Genomic DNA, 26,346 nt, shown 5'->3' with positions numbered 1-26,346 from the left:
GTTCCAGCAGGCACTGGGACTAGATTATCCCCAAAGAAATCTTTCTTAGGAAAGATTATCAAGATTCTTGGGTGCCTGAGGTAACAGTCATAAAGTTTGGTCTCTTAGGGTGATGTAGTAGATAATTTCATTTTGGGTGTCTAAAGTAAAAATGTGGGCATTAAACCCCTCCAGAAGTTTGGGTATCATTTCATTCATAAGGTGAATCAATGGTGTAATGGAAAAAGTGTTGAATTGAAGACAGGAAAATTGAGTTAAAATCCTGTCTCAGAAGTGTGCTTACTTCTAGCCAAGATAGCTGTGTGGAGGCAGACAACTGCTTGAGCTCTGTGTTTTCTATCAGGACTTACCTCATGACAAGCCTCAGAGTTAATGCTTGACCGGAAAAGAAACCCACAAATAATCACCAACAGAAGACATCCTTGAAATTCACCAGAAAAAGTCTGTGTTTGCTCTGGGGAGGGTCTAACAGACTGGGCGCAGACTGAGGTCTGGCTCAGACCAGAGCGGGGAGGGGTGTGATCTCTTCCATTTCTGTGAAAAGACTGTTACCCAGTGTGGATGTTCTGTCTTGGCAGCAAGCCAGGAGCAGCAAAGAAGGTGTAATTACCAGAGGTGAAGAATAAAACCTGGGAAAGCTAGCATCTCTTGGACCTGGCCACCCATACCCCAACCCGGGTTGACTCAGTGAGTTATCAGAGCCTCAGAGCCCAGATGTAGCTCAGCCATCACTGTCCTGTTAGTGCCTCACTGCTGTCTCCATCAGTCTGTAGAGGAAGCTTGGTAACACTATCCAGCCCGATTCCTTCCCCCCCGCCCCCAAACAGACCAATTGTTTCTCTTGTCAATTTGTTTTCTTTGAGTCCTGCTCTGACAAAATGAACAAAACATTCAAAAGGGCTCTAACCATTGACAGCTTCTATATGGAGAGAGAGCAGACTTCAAATACTGAGGAGACTAAAAGCAGATTGTCTCCAGAGGAATCCCCTAAGGGGGATATGAGCAGCTCCTCAATACAAAAGAATCTCATAGAGGAAATCAAAATGGCTCTCACAAGAGAGCTAGAAGAGAAATGGGAAAAGGAAAGGGAAGCTTGGCAAGAGAGCCTGGAGAAGTCATTCCACGCATTTAAAGACAGAATGGATAAAGAAAACAAATCATTGAGAAATAAAATTAGTGAGCTGGAAAAAAAAAAAAAAAAAAAAAAAAACAGCTCTCTAAAAAATAAAATGGATGAAATGGAAAAAAATTCCATAGAAGAAAAAAACTCATTTAAAAACTCAATTGGACAATTACAAAAAGATATAAAAAAGTGAGTGAAGAAAATACATCATTGAAAATTAGACTCGAACAAGTAGAAATGAATGACTCAAGGAGAATCCAAGAAGTAGTCAAGCAAAACCAGAAAAATGAAACAATTGAAAAGAATGTGAAGTACCTTATTGGAAAAACAACAGACCTGGAAAACAGATCCAGGAGAGACAATTTGAGAATAATCGGACTCCTTGAAAAATGTGAGGAAAAAAAGAGCCTGGACACTATTTTCCAGGAAATTATCAAAGAGAATTGCCCAGACATTTTGAAAACAGAGGGTAAAATAGACATCGAACAAATTCATTGATCACCTCCTGAAAGGGACCCTAAAATCAAAACGCCAAGAAATATATTGGCCAAGTTCAAGAACCATCAGACAAAGGAAAAAATACTGGAACCTGCTAGAAAAAAGCAATTGCAATTCATATATGGAAGAGCCACAATAAGGATAATCCAGGATCTAGCAGCATCCACACTAAAAGAAGGAAGGGCCTGGAACATGATATTCTGAAAGGCTAAGGAACTTGGTATGCAGCCAAGAATAACTTACCCAGCAAAAATGAGCATTGTTTTCCAGGGAAGAAGATGTATAACAAAATAAATGAATTCCATCTATTCTTGACGAAAAAAACCGACTTACACAAAATATTTGATCTTCAAATACAGAACTCAAGAGATTTCTAAAACAGTAAAAAGAAATCTTGAGAACTATATTTCTGTCTTATATAAAGATATGTAAAGATCACATGTATAATTTGTCCTAGAAACTAGAGGTGGAAAGGAAATTATATCATAAAAAGGGTAAAGTGATGGTACTACATCTCATGAAGAGGCAAAGGTAACCTATTATATCTGAGAGAGAAAGGAGGGAGATGAACATAGCATGAATCAATAGACATATTCGATTTATGGTGAAACTTCTTCCACTTCATTGAAAAAGTGAGAGGGAAGGAGTAAGCTAAGGGAAAGGCAATGCAGAAATTGTGAGAAAAAGGGGTAAAATAGGAAGAGGTGGGGGAGTGATACTAAAAAGGGAGAGCTGTGAAAAGTAAGTGGTGTTCACAAGTTTAATACTGGGTAGGGGGGCAAGAGGGAAGGAAAGGAGAAAAGCATAAGCAGGGGTTAACAGGATGGCAAGGAATATAGAATTAGTCATTCTAACTATAAATGTGAATGGGGTAAACTCCCTCATAAAGAGGAAGCAGTTAGCAGACTGGATTAAAAGTCAGAATCCTACTATATGTTGTTTACAGGAAACACACCTGAAACAGGGTAATACATTCAAACTAAAAGTAAAAGGGTGGAGCAGAATCTACTATGCTTCAGGCAAAGCCAAAAAAGCAGGGGTAGCCATCCTCATCTCAGATCAAGCAAAAACAAAAATTGATCTAATTAAGAGATAAGGAAGGGCATTATATCCTGCTAAAGAGTAGCATCAATAATGAAGCAGTATCAATATTAAACATATATGCACCAAGTGGTGCAGCATCTAAATTCTTAAAAGAGAAATTAAGAGAGCTGCAAAAAGAAATAGACAGAAAAACTATAATAGTGGGAGATCTCAACCTTGCACTCTCAGAATTAGATAAATCAAACCACAAAATAAATAAGAAAGAAGTCAAAGAGGTAAATAGAATACTAGAAAAGTCTGATATGATAGATCTTTGGCAAAAGCTAAATGGAGACAGAAAGGAGTATACTTTCTTCTCAGCAGTTCATGGAACCTATACAAAATTGATCATATACTAGGACATAAAAACCTCAAAATCAAATGCAGTAAGGCAGAAATAGTAAATGCATCCTTTTCAGACAACAATGCAATCAAAATTACATTTAATAAAAAGCCAGGGGAAAATAGAACAAAAAATAATTGGAAACTAAATAATCTTATATTGTGATTGGGTAAATGATTGAATAAAACAGCAAATCATAGACATAATTAATAACTTCACCCAAGAAAATGACAATAATGAGACATCATACCAAAATGTATGGGATACAGCCAAAGCAGTAATAAGGGGAAGTTTTATATCTCTAGAGGCCTACTTGCATAAAATAGAGAAAGAGAGAGTCAACAAATTAGGCTTACAACTAAAATTGCTAGAAAAGGAACAAATTAAAAACCCCCAGACAAACACAAAACTTGAAATTCAAAAAATAAAAGGTGAGATTAATAAAATTGAAAGTAAAAAACTATTGAATTAATTAATAAAACTAAGAGTTGGTTCTATGAAAAAAACAACAAAATAGACAAACCATTAGTAAATCTGATTAAAAAAAGGAAAGAGAAAAAGCAAATTGTTAGTCTTGAAAATGAAAAGGGAGAACTCACCACTAATGAAGAGGAAATTAGAACAATACTTAGGAGCTACTTTGCTCAACTTTATGCCAATAAATTCGATAACTTAAATGAAATGGAAGAATATCTTCAAAAATATAGCTTGCTCAGATTAACAGAGGAAGAAGTAAGTAGTCTAAATAGTCACATTTCAGAAAAAGAAATAGAACAAGCTATTAACCAACTCCCTAAGAAAAAATCCCCAGGACCTGATGGATTTACATGTGAATTCTACCAAACATTTAAAGAACAATTAGCCCCAATGCTATATAAACTATTTGAAAAAATAGGGATTGAAGGAGTCCTACCAAATTCCTTTTATGACACAGACATGGTACTGATACCTAAACCAGGTAGATTGAAAACTGAGAAAGAAAACTATAGACCAATCTCCTTAATGAATATTGATGCTAAAATCTTAAATACCTAAACCAGGTAGATTGAAAACTGAGAAAGAAAACTATAGACCAATCTCCTTAATGAATATTGATGCTAAAATCTTAAATACCTAAACCAGGTAGATTGAAAACTGAGAAAGAAAACTATAGATCAATCTCCTTAATGAATATTGATGCTAAAATCTTAAATAAGATATTAGCAAAAAGACTTCAGAAAATCATCCCCAGGATAATACACTATGATCAAGTGGGATTTATACCAGGAATGCAGGACTGGTTTAATATTAGGAAAACTATTAGTACAATTGACCATATTAATAATCAAATTAATAAAAACCATATGATCATCTCAATAGATGCAGAAAAAGCATTTGATAAAATCCAACATCCATTCCTACTAAAAACACTTGAGAATATAGGAATAAATGGACTATTCCTTAAAATAATAAGGAGCATATATTTAAATCTGTCAGTTAACATCATATGTAATGGTGATAAACTGGAACTTTTCCCTGTAAGATCTGGAGTGAAACAAGGTTGCCCACTATCCCCATTACTATTCAATATAGTACTAGAAACGCTAGCCTCAGCAATAAGAGTTGAGAAAGAGATTCAAGGAATTAGAGTAGGAAATGAGGAAATCAAATTATCACTCTTTGCAGATGACATGATGGTATACTTTAGAGAACCCCAAAGACTCTGCTAAAATGCTATTAGAAATAATTCAGAACTTTAGCAAAGTTGCAGGATACAAAATAAATCCACATAAATCCTCAGCATTTTTATACATTACCAACACAATCCAAAAGCAAGAGATACAAAGAGAAATGTCATTCAAAATAATTTTTAATAGCATAAAATATTTGGGAATCTATCTACCAAAGGAAAGTCAGGAATTATATATGCAAAATTATGAAACACTTGCCACAAAAATAAAGTCAGATTTAAATAATTGGAAAGACATTCAGTGCTCTTAGATAGGCCAAGCGAATATAATTAAGATCACAATATTCCCTAAACCAATCTATTTATTTAATGCTATACCAATCAGACTCCCAAGAAATTATTTTAATGACCTAGAAAAAATAACAACAGAATTCATATGGAATAGCAAAAGGTCAAGAATTTCAATGGAAGTTGTACCTGATGTAGAACTATATTATAAAGCAACAGTCACCAAATCCATTTGGTATTGGCTAAGAAATAGACTAGTTGATCAATGGAATAGGTTAGGTTCACAGGGCAAGATAGTGAATAAAAATAGCAATCTAGTGTTCGGCAAACCCAAAGATCCCAACTTTGGGATAAGAATTCATTATTTGACAAAAACTGCTGGGAAAACTAGAAATTAGTATGGCAGAAACTAGGCATGGACCCACATTTAACACCACATACTAAGATCAAAATGGGTCCAAGATTTAGGCATAAAGAACGAGATCATAAATAAATCAGAGGAACATAGGGTAGTTTTCCTTCAGACTTGTGGAGGAGGAAGGAATTTGTGTCCAAAGGAGAACTAGAGATCATTATTGATCACAAAATAGAAGATTTTGATTACATCAAACTAAAAAGTTTATATACAAACAAAACTAATGCAAACAAGATTAGAAGGGAAGTAACAAATTGGGAAAACATTTTTACAGTTAAAGGATCTGATAAAGGCCTCATCTCCAAAATATATAGAAAATTTTCTTTAATTTATAAGAAATCATGCCATTCTCCAATTGATAAATTGTTATTTATCAATTAAAGTATTAATTAAAGTATATGAACAGACAATTTACAGATGATGAAATTAAAACTATTTCCACTCATATTAAAGAGTGTTCCAAATCATCATTGGTCAGAGAAATTCAAATTAAGACAATTCTGTGATACCACTACACACCTGTCAGATTGGCTAAAATGACAGGAACAAATAATGATGAATGTTGGAGGGGCTGTGGGAAAACTGGGACACTGATGCATTGTTGGTGGAGTTGTGAAAGAATCCGGCCATTCTGGAGAGCAATCTGGAATTATGCCCAAAAAGTTTCATAATGTGCATACCCTTTGACCCAGCAGTGCTACTACTGGGCTTATAATCCAAGGAAATACTAAAGAAGGGAAAGGGACCTGTATGTCCCAAATTGTTTGTGGCATCCCTTTTTGTAGTGGCTAGAAACTGGAAAATGAATGGATATCCATCAATTGGAGAATGGTTGGGTAAATTATGGTATATGAATGTTATGGAATATTATTGTTCTGTAAGAAATGACCAACAGGAAGAATACAGAGAGGCTTGGAGAGACTTACATCAACTGATGCTGAGTGAAATGAGCAGAACGAGGAGATCATTATACACTTCAACAATGATACTGTATGAAGATGTATTCTGATGGAAGTGGATATCTTCAACATAGAGAAGAGCTAATCCAAAGAAGTAACACTGGGAAATGAGTGTAAACTCTGAGCATTTGTTTTTTGTTTTTCTTTCCAGATTATTTTTACCTTCCGAATACAATTCTTCCTTTGCAACAACAACAATAACAACAAATTTGGTTCTGCACATATATATTTTACCTAGGATATACTATACAATATTTAATGTGTATGGGAATGCCTGACATCTAGGGGAGGGGCTGGAAGGAAGGAGGGGAAAAATTTGGAACAGAAGGGAGTACAAGGGATAATGTTGTAAAAAAAAAATACATATGCATATGTACTGTCAAAAAATGTTATAATTATAAAATTAATTTTAAAAAATAAATTTAAAAAAAAATCCTGTCTCAGACAAGCAAGTGACTTCAACTATGGCTCAGACTTTCCCTCTATAAAATAAAGGTAATATTAGAGCCTCCCCCTCAGGGTTGTTGTCAGGATCAAATGAATTATTACTATATATATATATATATATATATATATATATATACATATATATATATATATATATATATACATATATATATATAATACGTTGTAAACCTTACATTATTATGCTATCCATATGCTAGCTATCCATATTAAATGTGTATCCACTACACACAACCAACTGCCTTTCTGAGCTCACAGAAATAAATCGAGCATGACATGCACTTGAATGTAAGAACTAATCTAAGCATTCACATGAATACAGCATTCAACATTTTGACTTCTCATTTACCAGTTAGCTTAACATAATGGCAGTACAATTTGATCATTCAATTTAGAAAAGGATTATGTTTAATAAATTTATTACTAATGTGCTCTGTTGCCTGCACAAATTTGATGCTCTTAATCTATTGTTATGAGAACATGTCCCAAAGGCTGTTTTCCCACTAGTGATAGTGGATTGGAGTCCTTGAGGCTTCCTTTTCTTACTCCTTTTGTTCTTAAGATAAGAGATTTTTCATGTGGTTGGGGAAGAAGATTGGCAATGGGAAATTATAATAATAACAACAATAATAAAATCGTGCTTTAAGTTATAAAATACTTAACTCACAATAATAAGTTAGATAATAAAAATATTGTTGTTCCTACTTTACAGAAAAGGAACCGGAGGTGTCCCGAGACACACAACAGCTATCGGGTGAACTTCAGACCCTATAGTCTCTAAGTTTTGTATTCCATTCAATAAAGATAATTAAGATCAAACTCATGTGTAACTTAATTAACAGACCAATATGTGCTAATAGTTATAGAATGTATCATTGATTTATCATGTGAAATGGATGGGGTTTTTTTTGTTTGCATTTTATATATTTTCTCAAATAACCTTTGTACACAACAACAATGTTCTATAAAGTCAACATTTAAAAACCACAAAATTTATGCAAAATGAAATGATATAGCAACTTCATCTGTTAACATAAAAACCATCTACACCTTGTAGGTCCCATCTTGATACAGAGATTAAAGAAGCGTGTTTCATTATCTTCTTTAAAAATAAGGATTATCATTAAAGTCATTGGTCTGAATTCAACTCTCTTTTTAACAAATCACATTACCATAATCATGTATATTATTTCATAAAGTTCTTTCCAGGTATTGAAAGCTTTCAATAAAATTTAATACCTTGATAGCATTTGACAATAGACAGAATTGGTGGACCCTAGCCAGTTTTTCTAATTGGTCACCTTATTTCTTGTAGGACAGAGAAACACTTAAGATGGTATTTAAAATTAGAGCATAGCAAGGAAGCTCTTTGTATTAATATTAACAATCTTAGCTTCTCCCTCCCTGCTTTACACTCCATTAAACACTTATAATAAATCTAAGTTCCTTTAGCCAGCTCTTTCCTTCCTTCTTCCCTCTCTCCCTCCCTGTCTCCCTCTCTTCTTCCCTCCCTCTCTCTTTCTCTCACTCTCTCCCTCTTTCCCATCTTTTTATTTCCATTCTTCCCTATTTTCCTCCCTTACTTCCTGTTTTTTTTTCCTTTCCTTCTCTATGATTCTGCTTCTACTTTTTTCTGTTCTCTCCCCATCCCACTTTAGAAATGAATCTCTGGATGCTAACCCTTGGTTGTCATTGTGGACCATACATTCTATGTGATGTGGAGTTCTTGAACCTTATATAAACTTTCCCTTATAAATCTATGGTTTATGTGCCTTTTACTTATAACAATTGATAAGTTGTGAATAGTCTATAATTTCCCTAAGGAGTTTTTTTCCTTTTCTTTTTCATCACAAATCAACTCCTTTGACAATTTAGCGAAGCCTTTGGATCATTTTAAGTGTATAAAAATAAAATAGAGTTGTAAAGAAAATCTATTATATTAAAATACATTATCATTAACATCATCATCATAAAAAACAATAAGTTTATAGATCATTGCTAAAAACAAACAAAAAAACAAAAACAACTTTAAGGAGTTGGTTCTTATACCATAATTTCCAAACTCTATCCAAAAAAGTACAATCTTTTAAACAAATATAAATTTTTCCCTTGAACAGTTGTTGGGTGAAGATAAGCATTCTCTAGCTGAGGATTATCAGAAAATTATACCTGCTAGTTTTCAGTCTATAATTGGCCATCAACAGTGAAAAGGCCCTTCCTTAAGCTTCTGAATATCCTGCTACCATCCCTGAAGTCATACTTAGTCATTATAAATGTCAAGCTATCAATAGACATACAGATTGAATACTAATTTTGATACAAATACTTAAGTAATACCAAAGCCCTTCCCTAAGTGTCGGTATGGATTGATAATATTGTTTCTGATATTAGAATCTCCATTCATCTAATTAAGTTTACTGAGACCAGAAGTGTTTTATTCTTTTTGGAATGTGGAGATCTTATAATTATTCTATATCTAGTTAGCAGTTGTTTTGAATAATTAGTACTGTGCTACTCAATTATTTAAAAATTTTTAAAAAATTACTCAAAAGGAAGGGCCAAGGACTTAAGTTTCCTTAACTCCTATAACTCTTTGCAGATCATATAACTAATGATATTTCGGTTTGCTCATATATAAGATCATACATATAAAGATAGCTTCCTAAGGATATTCTGGTTTCTTATTAAAGTAATCATTTTAAGCCTATCAAACTTTTTAGGAAATGGTGTTAGGATGCATTATATCTGTTCCTTTGTCCATTTCTTATTTTTCCAATCAAAAGTTTGCATAGGTAGGTCTGGTTAAGTTGTTTTAATTTCTTACCAAGTCATACTAATTTTATTTATTTATTTTTAAAATTTGGAATTGATTGCCAAGTTAGCTATGAAGGATTTTTTTGGCCATAGTAACTTGTTATTTTTGTCAGTGGAGTATCCACACAGACAATATGTAACTGCATTTGTTATAACAAAGGGAAAAGTAACAAGAAAAGAACTGAAAAGACATTAGCACTAATGTCAAATTTGCCTCTTCAAGTCTTGGTTTAATTTTCTCTTATGTATTAATTTTGGGTTCTTTATATGCTTAATAGATGTTTCTCTTCTATAGGTCTCTGTTCTTTATGTATATCTTATCAGGTGACCCAACAATTTGATCACAGAGGGCAGAAATGAGTCCTAATTAATCCAGACACCAAGAAATAAAGATGATTTGATTTTGCTTTCTAGAAAAATGTCTCTCTCTATATATAGCTTGTCAAACTTTTATTGTATTTTAAAACATGGCTCTTCAAAAGAAAGTAGCATATAAAATAAAAAAAAAATAAAGATGATTGTAAGGGGCTGAAACTCTTGAGTCAATACACTGAGGTGGGATAATTGAGCACTTGAGGCTAATTACTGATTGGATAAAACTCTATAAGAATATGCTTGGAAAATGGCCCTTCCTACTATCCTGTGCTGACCCAATTATTTGGTATATACAGAGAATTGTGGGAGGGACTAGGAGGTGCAGGGAGACTAGCCTGGATCACTTCTGTGAGAGAGAGGAGGCAGTGAAGTCTCAGAGATCCTAAGCATCCACTCTTTTCACTTCTACCGCTAAAGACCTAGAATAAAGACTTTTGCTTATCCTGACTCCCTCTGATTCTAAGGTATCCAGGGTGCACAGTCATCACAGGTGATGTAAAAGCAAATATATATTAAATTGATGTTTTTAAAAAGACAAAAGAGGCAATCTTGAGCACTGTCCTTTTACTATACACTATTTATTTGAAATCAAATAAAACTAACCATTCTGGATGAGATTATATATAAAATCTGACTTCTCACTTCCTGAAATGGAATGTGATTCATTACTCTCCAAATATCTGAATCCTTCTGAATCTGAATAAGGAGACTTACTCCTCCTCTAACTTATTAGCTTTGATGTAAAGAGCAAATATATCTGGATAAAGCAATTCTGAATTGATTAGTGAACAAGAGTACTTGGCTTCACAGTTTTAAAATATTTGTTTTAAGCAGGGGTAAATGAGGATATAGAGATATTTTGTTTGGTTGTAGATGTATATTTACTAAATCATTGAGATTTTGAGTGGTAGCATTGCTAAGTGAATAGAGAGTTGGCTACAAAGTAGAGAAAAATCTATGCTCAAGAAACCCCTGATATATTGCTGTGTGATTTAGGGTAAATTGGAGGCTTTCACTTGAATAACTTCTTTGCCTCTAAGTTGCAGAGTTTGTACTGAGTTGAACTGGTAGAAGGAATTTCCTATAGAAATGAAAATCACAGGATCTATGAAAACATTAGAAAATAATTACCACACAAATAATATATAATATTGCTATTTCAAGGCAATTCGCAAGGGAGTAAAACTGCTGACTTCTACACAAAACTTTTGACTCTCATATGAAATCACTTATGTTCAAACAAAAGACCACTTAAATTTGTAATATGGAAATAAATTTCTTTCTAGTCTGGCTAAAAATATTTCCCAGAAGTTAAAAAGGGGGTCCATTGCAGCCAAATTTCCTGTACTTAACACATTTAAAGATTTTTCCTCTGAAAGGAATTCTTTTATATTTAGTGGCGTCTCTTTATGTTAAATATGTTCCCACCTTCACTGAATTTAAGACAGTTTCTCTGCCATATGAATTCTCTTATATTTAATAAGATGTCTATTATGGTTAAAGGTTTTTTTATCATATTTATTGCATTCAAAGGGCTTTTTCTTGCATGAATTTGTTTACATGTAGTAAGGTATTTATTCCAATTAAAGAATTTCCCACATTCACTACACTTGAAGGGTTTCTTTCCAGTGTGAACATATTTATGTTCAACAAGCTGCCCACTCCACATAAAAGATTTGCGACATTCCCTATATTTAAAAGGCTTCTCTCCAGTAAGATTCCTCTTATAGTTAGTAAGGTCTTGATGCCAACTAAAGGAGTTTTTATATTCAGTATATTTAAAGAGCTTCTCTCCTATATGAATGATCTTGTATTTAGAAAGATGTGATTGCCACCTAAAGGATTTACCATATTCATTATATTCAAAGGGTTTGCTCCTGTGTGCATCATCTTATGTGTAGAACCCTGTCCAATTTGGCTAAAGAATTTCCTACACACACTAAATTTAAAAGGTTTCTCTCCAAGATGAATTTTCTTTTGTGTGATAAGGTATCCATAAAGGATTTTCCCACATTCATTACATGTAAAGGTTTTTCTCCAATATGAATTCTTTTATATTTAATAAGCTGCCCATTCCAGCTAAATAATTTCTTCCCCTCATTATATTCAAATGTCTTCTCTGCATTATGAACTACTGATGATGTTTTGTAAAGGATCATATATAACTGAAAACTTTTCCACATTCTTAAGTTTTTCCTTCAGTATTTTCCCTGTGAAGTTCAGTACATTTTTGGGGGTAATTGAATGCCTTTATTTTTCTCTTTGAAAAAGCTTCATCTCAGAAAAGATCACAATAATTTTCCTTTCATTTGGTCACTGTTTGAAGTTTGTTTTGTATGTATCACATTTACTTAGATCTTTTTTTTTGCATGGTTTTTTAAAATTCTAAGTGACTTTATTGAAGCCTTTTCTAAATATACCACATTCATTTTTGTTAAATGTAGTTTTTTCTTTCTGTGATTGTTATCCACTTGGAGATACTTTTGTAGTTATTCTTCTGTTACTCTGTTGCAACTGTTCTGCTGCATCACATTCCCAGGTTTTTTTCAATTTGGAATCCCAGGAACCATCCTACTTAAGTCTTTCTTTGAATGAATTTCTTATATAAATGTCCCATATCCAAATGATGGTTCTACACTTATTATCTAGAATAAGATTGTTGGGTGTCCCCGATATTTGTCTCTGTTTCATTCATGGTGTCTCTCTTTTTCCAATGCTAAGATAAAATCTGGTTTTGTTATTGTTTGCCCCCATGTGCAGGTTTTGGGTCACAGAAAAGAAAGCTGTCTTTATGCAGATAAACAAAGTTCTTGTACTTTACCACCATCACATCCCTGAACAAGTTCCTCTGAGTAAGGTCCATTTGTCTCTACTCCTCCCAAGGTGCATCCCATAGCCACATCTTTGAAGTTCATGGAACTAGGAACTAGCAACTTCTCTGACTGTACCTGGGACCATGATTTCACAGGATGTGTGGATACTCCTGGGGGAAGGGCCTCTAGCCTTAGACCTGAGATAATCACTGACTTTGATCTTGACAATTGAGATTCCCTACTGTAATGGAACCAGATTGCTAGTGTGTGTGTGTGTGTGTGTGTGTGTGTGTGTGTGTGTATACATACATATATATGTATGTATATATACATTTATCCTGTGTTAGTATAAGGTGTGAGAGAAAGGATGGTAGTTAAATTAAGATTTAAACAGTACTAAAAACGTTAATCTTACTTAAGGTACTAGATTTTTTTTTTAATTACAGATTTTTTTTAAATGGGGATGATATTTTTCAAACAAAAACAGCTGTATTTGATGACTTTGGTGAAGAATTAAAATCCTATTTTCAATTGGAAGTTTTTCCCAACTCTTTTTAATTCTAGTGCTCTTTCTCAGAAAATTATTTTCTATTTATTCTGAATATATCTTATTTGTACATATTTACTTGTTATTATCTATCATTAGATTGTGCACTCTTTGAAAACAGGAATTCCTTTTTGTTGTTGTTGTTTGCTTATTTGTATTCTTGGGACTTAACATGGAATCTGACACTTATCAGATACATAATAATGCTTATTGACTGACTGACAAGGATACAGTTTCATAAATCTAAACCTGCAAAGGGACCTGAAAGGCCATTTAGTCTTAGGCTCTCAAATTTATAATTCACAAATCTGAGGCCCAAGGTGAGTAGGTAATTTGTATGAGGTTTGGAATCTTGGATTTCTGACAACAGAACCATTATTTTATCTAGTATACTGTGTTGCTTCCTAACATTGCAATTTCTATATCAATATGGGTAAAAAAAATAAAGCTATTAGTAGCATAGATCTAGAGGAAACTTAAAGGGATTTCTAGTTCAACCCCTTCATTTTTTATAGATAAGGAACCCAAGGCTTAGAAAGTCAGAGTTCAGGGTCAGGAGGTAATTGCAAATAAGATTGTAACCCAGGTCATTTGATTCCAGAGCCAGCATTCTTGTTACTATTTATTAGAAGCTGATAAGACTCTTAAATCAGCATATAATTTAATGCTTAGTAACTTCAATACAATGACAGGCACAGAATAGAACATTTTAAAATCTCTAGAAAATGTGGCTTGAGGTTAAAAAGAAAAAGCCTGAAGACATATATAAATCACACAGAAGCCTTATACTTGGTAAACACTCTGTTGATTTAAAAAAAATGTCCATGTTTGTAGAAAGAAAGAGATCGGTATGAGAAATATTTCTGGATCAGTTCTCTATTCATTTGATGGAACAAAGCTCAAAATTAATACCAAAGTAGAAGGAAAATATCAAAACAAATTCAATCTGAGCTATGTAAAATAGTTATCGATAGTAGAAAATAAGAAATGGATAAAAGAACAGACATGAGAGATTAATTGATATAAATCATAGCCACAACAAAGACCCCCCAAAAGCCTACAGACTTTCTTAAGTAGAACACAACAATTTGCCTATTAGTCAGAATGGCAGTAAGAGTCTAAGTGGTTTAGAATTATAAATATTGATCAGAGCAACTTAATCAGTTTGATAAATTTAAAAGGAGATGGGTCTTTGTGGTTGGGATACTATCTCTCTATGAAGTTCTGGACATACTCATTGCCAATGTCACTAATAGGATTTGGAGACAGCTAGTGAAACATTCCTATTAGCACTTCATTGATCTCAAGGATTAGAGAGCTGAGTATACTCAAAACAACATCAGAGATTAAATTGTACCTAGAGACTTTGGGAGAAAAGCATCCTAGGAATGCATGCACAAAGCCTTTCTTATTCTATCCCATATCACCAGAGGAACTGTTAATAGATGAGAGACATACAAATACAATATATTTATGTACCAAGAGATCAATTAATAGCTTTAGGTGGATGCCTGAATGAATGCATAGTTTTTTTTTTTCCTTTTCTCTCAATTTTGATTTTAGCTTTTCTGTTTTACTGCTCTATGCTCAAATATCTCCAGATCTTTGCTAAAAAGAACATATCTGAGATAAACTTTCTTAGAGGATCCTCACAAAAGGGTATCTCTGACTTTTAGTAACCAAAGAAATCATTTCCAGTCACTGGGTTTTATTTAGACACAAACAAATAGAACATCACTTTCTGCTCTCAAGAAATTCTTAGCCTAGAGAGAGAAGAAAACATACAACAAACTATTTGCTAAAAAAGATCCAGACAGAATAAGTTGAATATAGTCTCAGAGGTAAGGTACTAAGATTAAGAAAAGCTAGAGAAAACTTGTTGCAGAAGGTAGAATTTAACTAGGATTTGAGGGATGTAAGGGAAGCAAGAAATTGGAAGCAAGGAGAAAAAGTATTCCAGGCATGAGGGATAGCTAAAAAAATGTTTAAAGTTGGAAAATGGACTAACTTCTCCATCTACACAGTCTCTCTATTGGATTTAATCATTATTTCTGCTAATAACTCCTATATTTCTGTTTTTCCCGTAAGCTTCAATTCTTCATCATCAAATTACCTACTGAACATTTCAAACTTGATTTCCTAGTCATCTCAAACCAAAATTTACAAGCCAGTATTTATTATATTTACTCTGATACTTATCTCTTTTCCAAACTTCCCTTTTGAATTTCAAAAGCACCATATTAGGGACTCTGCCAAGATGGCAGAGAATAGACAGGTCTTTGTCTGAGATATTCCTTGATTTCCCTCAGATCACCACCAGATCAAACCTTTGAAGATGCTTTGGAGTGACAGAACATACAAATATTTGGAATACAACAAATTTTAAGCAGAAGATATTTTGGAAGAACCTCAAGAAAGGTCTGTCTCACTGTCAAGAATATAAAATATTTGGGAATCCATCTACCAAAGAAAAGTCAGGCATTTTATGAGCAAAATTACAAAACACTTGCCACAAAAATAAAGTCAGATTCAAATAATTGGAAAGACATTCAGTGCTTGTAGATAGGCCGAGCGAATATAATAAAGATGACAATACTCCCCAAACTAATCTATTTATTTAGTGCTATACCAATCAGACTTCCAAGAAACTATTTTAATGACCTAGAAAAAATAACAACAAAATTCATATGGAAGAATAAAAGGTCGAGAATTTCAAGGGAATTAATGAAAAAAAAGTCAGATGAAGGTGGTCTAGGTGTATCTGATCTAAAGCTATATTATATAGCAACAGTCACCAAAACCATTTGGTATTGGCTAAAAAATAGACCAGTCGATCAGTGGAACAGATTAGGTACAAAGGACAAAAAAGGGTACAACTATAGCAATCTAGTGTTTGACAAACCCAAAGATACCAACATTTGGGATAAAAATTCATTATTTGGAAAAAAACTGTTGGGAAAACTGGAAATTAGTATGGCAGAAATTAGATATGGATCCACACTTAATACCATATACCAAGATAAGATCAAAATGGGTCCATGATTTAGGCATAAAGAATGAGACCATAAATAGATTAGAGGAACAGAAGATAGTCTACCTCTCAGACCTGTGGAGGAAAAAGGAATTTATGACCAGAGGAGAACTAGAGCTCATTATTGATCACAAAATAGAAGATTTTGATTACATCAAACTAAAAAGTTTCTATACAAACAAAACTAATGCAAACAAGATTAGGAGGGAAGTAACAAATTGGGAAAACATTTTTACAGTTAAAGGTTCTGATAAAGGCCTCATCTCCAAATTATATAGAGAATTGACTCTAATTGATAAGAATTCAAGCCATTCTCCAATTGATAAATGGTCAAAGGATATGAACAGACAATTCTCAGATGATGAAATTGAAACTATATCCACTCATATGAAAGAGTGTTCCAAATCACTACTGATCAGAGAAATGCAAATTAAGACAACTCTGAGATACCACTACACACCTGTCAGATGGGCTAAGATGACAGGAACAAATAATGATGAATGCTGGAGGGCATGTGGGACACTAATGCATTGTTGATGAAGTTGTGAAAGAATCTGGCCATTCTGGAGAGCAATTTGGAACTATGCCCAAAAAGTTATCAAAATGTGCATACCCTTTGACCCAGCAGTGCTACTACTGGGCTTACATCCCAAAGAAATACTAAATAGGGGGAAGAGGCCTGTATGTGCCAAAATGTTTGTGGCAGCTCTTTTTGTAGTGGCTAGGAAATGGAAAATGAATGGATGTCCATCAATTGGAGAATGGTTGGATAAATTATAGTATATGAAGGTTATGGAATATTATTGCTCTGTAAGAAATGACCAGCAGGATGAATACAGAAAGGTTTGGAGAGACTTACATGAACTGATGCTGAGTGAAATGAGCAGAACCAGAAGATCACTATACACTTCAACAACAATACTGTATGAAGAATATTCTGATGGAAGTGATTATCTTCAATATAAAGAAGATCCAACTCATTTCCAGCTGATCAATGATGGACAGAAACAACTACACCCAGAGAAGGAACACTGAGAATTGAATATAAACTGTTAGCACTACTGTCTTTCTATCCAGGTTACTTATACCTTCAGAATCCAATTCTTAATGTGCAACAAGAAAATTGGATTTACACACATATATTGTATCTATGTTATACTGTAACACATGTAAAATGTATGGGATTGCTTGTCCCTATCCCTAGAAGGGGAGGGAGTAGAGGGAGAGAGGGAAAAATTGGAAAAAATGAATACAAGGGATAATGTTATAAAAAAAAAATTACTCATGCATATGTACTATCAAAAAATTTATAATTATAAAATTAATAAAAAAAAAGAAAGGTCTGTCTCAATTGGGCAGTGGGGGGGAGGGGGAGGAGGAGGGAAGTTTGGTAGGCCAGTGTAGGCCCAGTGCAGTGTAGGGAGACCCAAGGTGAAGAGACTTCCAGATGGTGGGGGAATTTAGTGGAAGGCCAAAATACAGCAGTGTTTGCCACTCTGTCCTGGTTAAGAAGCCAGTGGATCAGCAAATTAGCTGTGGGACCTCCTATGCAAATAATGAGTTTCTGAATCTCACCATAATGTGGTATTTGGCCATATCTACCCACCATGGGAAGGAAGCTAGCAGCGCCAGTCCCAGGGCAGGATAAAGCTGCTGTCACCTATAGAGAAAGCTTGGGGTAATCTCCCCTTTGCCCTAAGAACAGACCTCAACCTTTAAAAATGAGCAAAAATAAAATAAAATAAAATAAAATAAAATAAAATAAAATTTAAAAAAATGAGCAAAAAAGCAAAAAAGATCTCTGACCATAGATAGTTTTTTATGGAGACAGATAAGAAGAGCTCTCAAACTGCTAGGACACTAAAGGCAAAACATCTCCAGATGAAGCCTCAAAGAGTGATATAAATTGGTCTCCATATCACAAGATTCTCAAAAATTCAAAAAAGTATTTTTAAAAAAGAGAAGAAATATGGGGAAAGGAAATGAGAGCTCTGGAAAAAGGAAATGCAGAAATTATGTGAAGAAAATCATTCCTTAATAGTTTTGGTGAAATGGAAAATGAAAAATTTCTAAAATGAAAAAAAAAATAAAACAATTTGTTTAAAAGTTTAATTGGCCAAAAAGAGATAAAAAAAACTAAATGAAGAAAATAATTCACTAAAATTTTTAATTGAACAAATGGAAGGATATATCTGAATGAGATATCAAGAATCAGTAAAACAAAACCAAAAAAAAAAATTGAGAAATAGAAAAAAATGCAAAATATCTCATCAGAAAAACAACTGATCTGGAAAATACATGCAGGAGAGATGATCTAAGAATCATTAGACTCTCTGAAAACTATGATGAAAAAAATGAGCCTAGAAAAGATGATTTCAAGGAATCATCAAGGAAAACTGCCCTGATGTCTTAGAATCATAGGGTAAATTAGCCATTGAAGCAATCTACTGATCACCTCCTGAAAGAGACTCCAAAAGGAAAACTCCAAAGAATAATTTAGTTAAATTCTAGAATTTAGATCAAGGAGATCATACAGATCAAGGAGAAAATACTTCAAGAAGCCAGAAAGAAATAATTCAATCATCAAGAAGCAACACTCAGGATTATTCAGGACCTAGTAGCTTCCATTTTAAAGGACTGAAAGACCAGAAATACGATATTCTGGAGGGCAAAGGAACTAAGACTACAGCCAAGAATCAATTATCCAGCAAAATTAAGAATTATATTTCAGGGAGGAAAATGGACATTCAAGCAAATGGAGAATTTTCATTTATTTTTTTATGAAAAAACCCAAATTGAACAGAAAATTTGATTTTCAAATTCAGAACTCAAGAGAAGCATAAAAGATAAAAAGGGAAGGAAAAATATGTTTTTAAAGATTAAAATGTTTACATGTCTTTTTGATCTGATTTTTTTGGTGTAGCATGATAATTGCAGAAATCTATATATCAGGATTGCATATCTAACATATATTGGGTAACTTGCTATCTAGGTGAGAGGTGGGGGGAACAGAGAGAGGGAGAATAAATTAGAACACAAGGTTTTTCAAAGATGAAAGTTGAAAATTATCTATCGGTAAGTTTTGAAAATAAAAAAGTTTTAATTAAAAAACAAAAACAAAAAACCCTCAAAGCAACATCATATCTTTCAGTAACCTTGCCATTATTCTTGACTCTTGTCCTTCTTTACATAGCAAATGTTGCAAATATTCCATTTCTACCTCCATGACATGTTTCATATCTGGCTCCTTCTCTTGACTCATACAATTTAGAGATCCTGGGCCATCATCAGTGACTGTCTTTTTTTTTTTTTTTTTAATGGAATTTTATTTTTTTCTACTGGGAAATGTCTTGAATCATCTTGTTGGAAAGAGCCAGGTCCTTCACAGTCTACTATCACATATTTTTTTTCTTATGTTGTACAAAAATAGTCTTTTAGTCCCACTCACTTCACTTAGCATCAATTCATGTGAGTCTTTCCAGGTTTGTCTGAAATCATCCCTCTGATTGTTTTTTTTTAATTCTATAATATTCCATAACATTCATATACCATAATTCATTCAGCCATTGCTCAAATGATGCACATCCATTCAATTTCTAGGTCCTTGACACTTAAAAAAGTACTATAAACATTATTCCACATGTGGGTCCTTTTCCTTCATTTATGCTGTATTTGGAATGCAAACCCACTAGAGACAATGCTGGATCAAAGAGCATGCCCAGTTTGATAGCCCTATGAACATATTTCCAAATTGCTCTCCAGAACACTTGAATCATTTCACAACTTCACTAACTGTGCATTAATGTCACAATTTTCTCACATGCCCTCCAAAATTTATCTTGATATTTTCCTCTCATCTTAGGCATTCTGAAATATCACCATTCATCTTGACTTTTGTCTTGTCCCTGGACTTCAATGACTTTGGAGGTAAAAGTGAGGTTGATGACTTTGTGCCATTCTACCTTCCTTAAATCTAATTCATACCCAGGTTAAGCTATCATCCATACGATGTCATATATCCTCTTCAAAAATGAAGGATGAATAATGTTTTCTCACTTTTATCATTATAATGTCTTCAAGTCTGTCCTATTATAATCCAATCTCCACAGTAGCTAAAGAAATTTTTCTTAGATACAGATGTGACCATGCCATTTCTGTACTGCCTAAATGTCAGAGATTTTCTCTTGCCCATAGAATTAAATATAAAACTCTCTGTTTAGCTTTTACAACTTTGCAAACTTGATCCAATTTGTATTTGTAGTCACAGAAATTTCTAGCTATGGTACGTTTCTTCCTTCTCCTTCTCCACCCATACTGCAGTTCAACTAAACTGACCTCTCATTCTTCACACAGAAGTTCTATCTCCCTTAATTTTGTCTTTGCATTGGTCTTCCCTTGTATCTATAATGCATTTCTTTCTCATTTATATTTCATGGAATCCCATTCTTCATTCGAAATGCAGCCTAAATATGGCCTTACAAAGGAGGTCTTTCCTGATTATCTCTATTACTAGTGTAGTCCCTCTCCAAAAATCAGTATTTATTTTTATATATTCTTTAATGCTTATGTAATGAGGATCTGGAACATATCTAGATGATCTGAGATACTCTCTCCATCCTGTGGTCTTTCAATTATAATCCTTCTCTGGGAGGGGGATTCTTTTCTCTGTGAATCTTTTCCTCTGTGAACAGGTTTCTTGGGAGGCTTCTGGAACCTTCCCCTCCAAAAGTGTGGTATTGCTGGATTTGCGAATCCACGGGATGTCTTCTCTTTGACTCAATCCAGACTGCCGTCCCAACTCAATTGTTCCAATCTAGACTGCTCTTCAGACTCAATGTTGCCTTCTTTTATCCTCGCAGAGAATGGGCTTGTGAAAACTCCTATAGCCAATGAACTTGCTCCTTTTAAAGGTGTAAACTCCTTTTCAGAATTCCTTTTAAAGGTTTGAACTGAAGGTGTGAATTCTGAGCTAGAGAATTGTTTAGACAACCTGAGTTTGCACTTTGTAATCTTAACAGATTCTGTTTCTTGGCAGATTATCAAAACATGTAAACAAGATGCTTTGGAAAACTGAAGCATACATGGATCTTCTATAGTGAGCTGAAGTTAGTTAACTATATGATGAAAGGCAGGTTCTCTGATTGGGTTTGTAGGCATAAAAGAAAGACTTTCAGCTTTTTAACTTCTCCCTTAATTCTCTATTGCTGTATCTACTTCTGAGGTAGCAAGGTGACTGTCATTCACTGTATTTAATAATGACAGCTCATTCTGAAAGGGGAAAAATCTTAGGGTCTCCTTCACCTTTGAGGCTATAAATATTATTTTATGTATTAGACAAGTTCACTTGCAAGCCAACACAGTACTCTACTAATGCTATTCTTGGTTGTCTTCAAAAAATGAAGGATATATTTTTATGTTTATATTTAACGTTTATGTTTAAAGGAAAGCCTGTAGACCTTCTAGAGATGTTGGGGAAAACAACACTTTAATACGTTTGAATGCCGAGAATAATATATAAAGCAATGGGAGTCAGTTCAATGAAAAGCTTTATTAGCAAGAAGGGGAAGGCTAACGGGAGAAGGAGACAGATATACAACTTAGACATACACACTAACATAGAGTATAACTCACATAAGATGATACTGTATTGGGGAGCACAGAGGAACAATTTCATTCCATGGAAAAGACACTCCAAAGAGTACTTCAAAAGATGGGACACTTATACTGTTATTTTTGTGTCCATCTGGCATTGGTTGCTTTGCATGTTAAGGTCGAGGGTACATAGGGATTTTGTAGATATTTGGGTGCAGGGAGAAAACATGTTAAATATTTGGAAGAAGGGGCAGCTAGTGGCACAGTGGATAGAGCACCAGCCCTGAATTCAGGAGGACCCGAGTTCAAATCTGGTCTCAGACACTTAACACTTCCTAGCTATGTGACCCTGGGCAAGTCACTTAACCCCAGCCTCAGAAATAAAAGTAAATAAATATTTGAAAGATTATTTGGGGCACATAGCTACTCTGATTTCAAACAATATTATTTTTATTCATTCATTCATTCATTCATTTTTTAATCTTCCTATTTTCTTTTTTCCTTTTTTAGCTTTTTATTTCCAAAATATATGCATAGTTTTCAACATTCACCCTTGCAAAATGTTTAAACATTATTACCTGTGTATCTCTATATCAAAAAAAGCAGTGCCAATATATTTCCATGCATAGCTTTTATAAACTACATCCTCCTTTAAGGGGAAACTATTATGATGGTTCCAATACTACCAAATATAATCAGACAGCAGGGCTGAAGTTAATGGCAGACAGAAAAAACAAAACAAAACAAAACAAAAAAACTTACAAGTTTCTCAAAGTAACCTAGAACCCAGAGGACCAATCAAAAAAACTTACAAGTTTCTCAAAGTAACCTAGAACCCAGAGGACCAATGTAACAGTTCTGACCCTGAGTGGGATGGAGTTTATGTTTTGCTTTAACTCCATTCCATTTCAATTTTCTTAAAATAAGAGGTTGTTGCATTTATTATATTTTTATCTCCAGTGGATAGCATATTATTTGATTCACAAGTGTTTTAATGAATGTTTCTTGACTTATTTATTTTCACCATAAATCACAACATTTCTATGTGACTCAAAATTTGTAGCTGTATTTCAAAAGTAAAGACCAACAATGTCTGGTGATAATCCTCCATAAATTTAGCTAGATTAGTCTTCTGACAGTAAGCCTCTCTTTCTAATCCTAAATTTAAAATATTTCCAGTTTGGTAGGACCTGTTGAAGTTGGGACTCCTTTGGCACGATAGAGCTTTCAGGACTTTACAGTCACCTTCACATGAAACGTTGAAACCCTGGAGTAGGACTTTAGTAGCAGTATTTTTAAAATGACAATATTAGAACATGTCCTGAGTACTTCACAGAGGAATTGTAAAGATTGAATGAGATGATGTTTGTGAAAATATTATACAAATATCAAGATATTTTGTTGAATTTGATTGTACTATGATTTATTTTAATTTATTGCCAAGTGAAAATGAGTCATTACACCATTCCTACCAGAAGATGGATTTAGGGAACTTTGTTTTTGACACTCAAATATTATTGTCAATATATGTGACTCCTTGTAAAATTACCCTGGATCCATATTGTAACTTCATGTGATACATATATCTTGACTATAATTGAATTCTGGGATATTCCAAATCTGAATTCACAGTTCCATAAAGGGCCTTCAAAATATTTTTATGATTGTTTCTCTACATGCAATTCACATATAACCTAGTTTAAAATTGGCTTAGAATTAAATGGGAATGCTTGCTATAAAAATTCCTCATAGGAATGGTAATATTAAACAATCCAATATATAATAAGAGGCTTCAATTCAATTTGGCAAGCATTACTGAATGCTTATGAGATGCATGACATCATCTTAAGCACTGGAGATAGAATACCAAACAAACAATTGTTTTCTTCAAGGAGATTACAGCCTATTGGGGAGATAAAAACACATAGTAGTCAATACAACATATATATATATATATATATATATATATATATATATGTATATATATATATATACATATATATATATTTACAAAAAGTAACTTGAAGAGAGCAAAAGTGCTAATAAGTATAGATATTTGCATTACCATTATATAAAAAGGGCAGTTAGATGGCAAATAGGGCATTCATCTTGGAGTCAGGAAGACTCACATTCAAATCCATCTCAGACAATTTGCTACCTCTGTGACCCTTGGAAAATCATGTAAACTCCAGCTTCTTAAACTGTGGGTTGCAACACTATATGGGTTTCATAATTGAATGTGGGACTGATGAAATTATAATTTGTTAACACTAGATAATTTATTAACAGATTTGTGTACCTATCTTACATACCTATATTTCTGGGGTTGTGTGAAATTTTTCAGTGAAATGAGGATGCAAGTGGAAAAATTTTAAGAAGCCCTTACCTAACCTTTTTTTTTTGTCTATTTCCTCATCTGTAAAATGGAAATAATAAAATAACCTCTTAGAATCATGAAATTCAAAAGAAATCATAATCATTAAGTGCTTAGCACAGTTTCTTCCTGGCCCTTAGTAAATGCTATACACATTTTAGCTATAATTACTGTTGTTGTTGTTATAAGAGATATCACTTGAGCTGTTCTTTTAACAATTGTTTAAAATGGCTTGAGTTCATTTCAAAGATGAGGAAACATTTGTACAGAGGAACAGAGATGAGAAATGGGGAGAAACTGGCAGGTCAGTTTAATTGTATTGGAGATAGTATTCCCTTGAAGAAGAAGGATATGAGACAAAACTAGAATAGTGAATTGAGACATATTGTGAAGGTCTTCAGATGCCAGAATGGGAATTCTATGCCCCATTTTTAGTACAAATATGAACAATATGTATATTTTATGGGGATACAATAAAATCTCATGATGACATGGTTGATTGTTATTTTGATTTGATTACAGATCAAATTATATCCCAAAAGCTACATACAAGGAAAATCTGATACAAAAATGATACAGAGGGTATGAGTCACAATCCCTGATATCTATAGTATAGGATGGGACTATTGCATTTACAAATCATTCATATGGGGGGAAAAAAAGAAGCTACATGTTCTTTGATAACAGACTTTTGTTTTCTTTTAAGGGGTTTGGGAAATGCAAAGGAAAGAACCAAAATCCAGGGGAATTTACTTTTGATAGGTTTTAACCTTATTTAAGCTGTTATGTTGCCTTCAGAAGTAGCCTCATGAAAGAAATATTAAGGAAAGCATTTTGATGTGGCACTTCATCCATATTTCATTGGAAGCATGGCCTCCTTGATGTGATGTTCCCTTTACCAAGGCTCATTGTAATCTCAACATGCTTTCTTGTCCTTTGTGATTATCTGTTCTCCAAAAGATCCTCCAGAATAGTGTCATCAAACTCAAATAGAAATATAACCTTGAAAATTTCATATTGCCTTTGAAAACTTATACCATGCTTTTATTTATTTTGTCAAACATTTACCAATTATGTTTTAATTTAGTTCTTGTGGCATTTGGAAGTTTTGCTGTCTATTACAGTTTGACTCATATTCTCCAAAAGATTTAATCATCAGGCTGAAGGTTGTTCTTAAAATCTTTAAAATAAATGTTATGGGTACCTTTGATAGGTTTTGACTTTATTTAAGTTGTTACATTACCTTCATAAGTGGCTTCATGTAAGAAATATTGAAGAAAGTATTTTGATGTGGTACTTCATCCATAAATGCTTTATGGGTACCAGCAAACTTTTGAATTGCCTGTATGTTGTGCCCCATTCTTATCAGAGGACTTAGCCACCTCCATTTTTAGAACCAAGATTTATATGTATTTCCAAGTAATAGTTAACAATAAATTGCTTTTATATCTAATAATATAAGAGTAAGTGAGGGGTATTTCTGAGTAGCCTTGGTCTTGACTCTGGCAATTCCAAGTTTGAAAATTAAGGGATACAACTTTCTATGTAAAACATTTATTGAGCCCTTATTAGACTTCAAGCACTATGCTAAGTTCTAGAAATACAAAAATTCTAGAAATACAAGAAAAAAAGCTAGCCTTAAACCTCAAGAAACATACATTATAATAGAAGGAAAATAACACATAAGAGAGCTTTTGGGGAAAAGAAGATTATCTGAGTAAGGGCAAGGTATTAGTAAGAAGTTGGAGAATTCCCTAGAATGAAGAGTATATCTGAGAATGGATAGAGCAGGACCTGAATGCCCTATAGTGGTTTGTACCAAAGATTCAACAATCAATAGAAAGAAATGTAGAACAGATGTATCTTTAGGGTAACGATGGTGCTTTTAAGTGAAAAATAGGAAATTCTGGAGTAGTACCACCTTCTTGATGAGAAATGATATGATGTTATGGGCCAT

This window comes from Sminthopsis crassicaudata, chromosome 3 (genome assembly GCF_048593235.1).
Source record: "Sminthopsis crassicaudata isolate SCR6 chromosome 3, ASM4859323v1, whole genome shotgun sequence".
In the NCBI taxonomy this organism is placed as follows: Eukaryota; Metazoa; Chordata; class Mammalia; order Dasyuromorphia; family Dasyuridae; genus Sminthopsis; species Sminthopsis crassicaudata.
Note: the sequence above shows the minus strand (reverse complement) of the source record.